Source organism: Corylus avellana, chromosome 4 (genome assembly GCF_965113065.1).
Source record: "Corylus avellana chromosome 4, dhCorAvel1.hap1.2, whole genome shotgun sequence".
Taxonomy (NCBI): Eukaryota; Viridiplantae; Streptophyta; class Magnoliopsida; order Fagales; family Betulaceae; genus Corylus; species Corylus avellana.
In genome coordinates this window covers 31243906-31247964 of record NC_142493.1, presented here as the reverse complement: position 1 = coordinate 31247964, position 4059 = coordinate 31243906, and the positions used below count along the sequence as shown (strand labels likewise).

General features: G+C 37.7%; 1 pseudogene; it reads right to left on the bottom strand.

Moving 5' to 3' along the window:
• Positions 1 to 316: 316 nt before the first annotated feature.
• On the bottom strand, positions 317 to 3797 carry LOC132179647 (laccase-14-like; annotated as a pseudogene).
• Positions 3798 to 4059: the final 262 nt, after the last annotated feature.

Here is a 4059-nt window from a genome sequence, read left to right as displayed (position 1 = left end):
GACCGAAGGCAATCTGACGCCCAAGTTAGTACAAAATGTTGTGCTCAAATTTCATCTGCGTGTTGCGTCTAATTATAATATATGTTAATTTATCCTTTTTCATACAAGATCAACAATAGAGATAGAATTTATTCACAGCTTCAACTTTTCTAAAATAATTGACGCTGGTTTCTATGGATCATAGATCACAATAGACAAAGGAAACAATAGCTTTTTCCTTTTATAGTGGTCTCAAAACCAAGAAATTTTCGATGAACTACAAACTAAGTAGATAGCACCTCGATCCTCGCAGGTATTAGTATCAAAATTTCTTTATTTACTCTTCATTCTGGAAGATTGTCTGTTGAAGCCCAGCCAGTGCATCCGCTCCACAAGGCGGCATGTAAGCCGGGGGAGGGCGGAGCTTTGTCTCTTCCGTGGGGCCGTTTCGTACTATGAAAACTGTGTCCATACCCCAACTCATGTGCCGGTCAAAATGGCAATGCATGTACCAAACCCCTGAAACAATTATGCATATTACATAATAGAAAATAATTAATTTAATCATTGAATTAATATTCTAACAATAGTTATTTAATAAATGTACCTGGATTGTCGGCTTTGAATCTAATGGTGGCCCAGCCATCCTTAGGAACTGGAACAGTGTTAGCTTCGGGTGGATCAACTAAATTATAAGTTAATGGGTCACTTACATTGTCAAAATTTTCAAGTCCTGTTCCAACCACATAAAATCTAAACCCATGCAAATGAATTGGATGATTTTCTCCTGAATTCATGACATTAGTCCCCTGAAACGTTATTTCCACGGTTTTGTTATAATCTAGTATCTTCACCCTTGTCCCTTGGTCTGATAGGGTAACATTGTCCGTCAATAGAGCCTCTGAGGTAAAATTAAACAGATTTGGGGGTTTGTTTGGGAAATTTTCCTCGAAATATCCACTTACGTTCCTGCCACAAAAAGTTTTGAAATGATGTTATTTCATTATAAGATCATACCATATATGAACCATCCAAACTAATGTACGTCAGAACTAATAAATTAATGAACTCATTATCATGGCCGGGTTGATAAGATGTACGGTAAACATCGCAAATTAAATTAAAAATGCAACATTTGTAATTGAGAACGCGTGAGACTCCAACTTACATCCCATTCTCATGGCACGTGCACATAACACAATACCATTCATTTAATTAATTAAGTTGCAAGATATAGCATTCAAAATTACCTGTAATAAGCTTGCAAAATATCCAAAGAAGGGTTTGCAAAACTGATGTTGTTTAAGCTGGAAGCAAGCCTATTCCCATCAGGCCCTGCGCATGAGGCATTGGGACAACGCATCATGTTTATGGAAACTGTCACAAACATTCTGGTGTCGACACTTTGAGGGACATCTACAGGATGCTCTTTGGACGCCAAGCTCCTTAAACGTGTTGTGAACAACGCCGCAGCGCCAATGTCATAAAAACCGGGGATGTTGGTCGGCCACACCGGTGACGATGGGGGAGTGTAGTTTCCGTTGTACTGGAAGATTGCGCTGGTGATGCTTTTGTCGAAGTCATCTGCCTGTCCATCAAAATAAGGGCTGGCAAGCATGTAATAGTGGCTGAGGGGTTGATTTGCTGTGACCAAAACATCCATTGTCTGCCCTGGGGTTATCATTATGTAACTCATTTTTAAGGGTTTGATGTAGGAACCATCCCATCCGACAACTGTGAGATTGTGGTCTGCAATGGTGAAGAACATGTCTGTGTTCTGTACGGAATTAACTATGCGAAGTAGATAGGTCTTTCCATAATCAACCCACATACGAAATGTTGTATCTGCAATTGGCCATCATAATTTGTTAATTCGATCAACACCCAAAATATTTTGTTGAAATTAATTGAGATGAATATATATTATGTTAAATCAATAATTATTCTTAAAAAAACATTTTGCTGCATCAAACAAGTTACGTGCGTTTTTGCTTCCGCACATCCTAGAGTGGTCCGTCAACACACAAAATATGTTATTTGAGGATGCATGGTTGAATCATTATATGGCATTTGGAGGTGATTCGGTCACCCCTTTAATTGGACTGAACTCAATAGTGGTCCAACCACCTCGATCTTCAGTTGAATATGAGAGTTATGTCTTTGTGTATTGTACCTTCGGAGCACGAATAAAAATCCCCGGGTTGGCCGTTGATGGCATAGGAATCTGACAATACCGTCAATCCACCGTAACGGAGGGCCTCATCCATTAACACCATCACATCTTCTTGTACCACGAAGCTGCAATAAAACACCATGATCAGCCAAAAAGTCAAACGAAGATCTAATTAAGATGTATGATTTTGCTACATCAGTTAGATTCAACAGGAAATTTTCAAATAAAGAACATGGATCAGATATTTTTATTTAGTTAATAAAGATAATTAAAAAAAAAAAGAAACTTCTGATAATAAGATAAATAAAAATAAAATTAATTTGACAAAGTTCACAGCATTTTTTTGTCTCTCTAATTTGAGGTTCTAACAAATAGCTTTCGGGGTTTCAAAAGTGACAAAACACTTCCATTCATTATGTGCTAAATTTTTTGACAAAATCCATTATATGCCATGTCAGTATTTATCATATTGTGACGAGTAATTCTAGGTGGCCTACTTGTACCCCACATGTGGCTATTAAAATCACTATTTGATCAAAATTCAATAATAATCAATCACAAGCCTAATTGTGATTTTAATAGCCACATTATTCTTAATGGAACACAAGTAAGACACAAGTAGGCCACCGAGAATTACTCTATTGTGACACGTCTTACTTTTAATAAAAAATCTCTTATTATTGAACAATATCAATGCCCAGATCGATCTAGATACTATTTTGCGTACCAAATAATAAAATTTGTTCTGCATCAGGCATGGGAAATGGATAAGTTGTTCCATCTGCAGGCAAGATGACTAAGGCACCATGAACAGTGGCTCTTGACCAGTCGCTGTGGGCATGCCAGAATAAAGTTCCTTCTTCTTCAGTAAGTAGGACTTGGTAAGTGAAGTTTGTTCCGGTTGGGATGGGGCACTGAGTGATGTACTCAGGTCCATCAAACCATGAGTTCCTTGGTTGCTTCACGCCATGCCTATAACCAAATAAGAAAATCAATTAATAATACAGAAATATTCTTATAAATTCAAACTAAAAATAAAGAAAGAAAGAAAGAAAAGAAAGGAAAAATTTATTTAGTTGTTGACTAAAACTCTTTTTGTAATTTTCAAAAATAAACTATTTTCAAGTTTACTTGTCTTTTTAATTAAGGTCATAGCGTAAATAGCTAATGCTTTTTGGTTGGGTCTTAACATAAAAATAGTGAAGAAATTGATTGAGAGGGAGAGAGGGAGTTACCAGTGAATGGTGACACCATATGTTCCTTGATTGTAAACATTCACGTACAGATTGTCCCCTTTGTGGGCGCGAATCGCCGGTCCCGGAAAACTGGCATTCACCGTCAAAGTGCTCTTTGTAGCGCATAGCTTTGTGAAATTGCTTTCCTTGACCTGAAAGCGGGAAAACCAGAGTATTATTCAGTGATTAGCGCAATAATTATCCCTCAGCCCTCAGCTCTCAGCTCTCAGCTCAGGCTAATTGGGTACTGTATTAACGCTAATTACAAAAACACAATGAATACGATGTAATGAGTCAGCTGTACTTACGACAAAGTCGTAGTAGTGTACTTTGCCTTGTGCCCTGCAGTGAAGCAATAACAACCCCAGCAGCCATAACAAAAGCTTCTTCGTCTTTAATGACATGTCCATTTCCTCTCGATCTTCCTTGTCCCTGAACTGGACTGGAAGTACGACAGCTATTATAACATGGACATTTCGGTTGGCGCTGTTAATTGGGAGATTCTGGTTAAGTATTGATTTACTTTTTTAACTAGAGAATAGAGATTAGAGAAGAAGTTTAGGGTGACATTTAGGTGGACTTGCTGGAATGCTGGTACACAACTTTGGTGGAAATGAAGACGAGGAACTTCGGTTGCCTGGTGGCTATCATATAATTTATTGTTTTTATTTC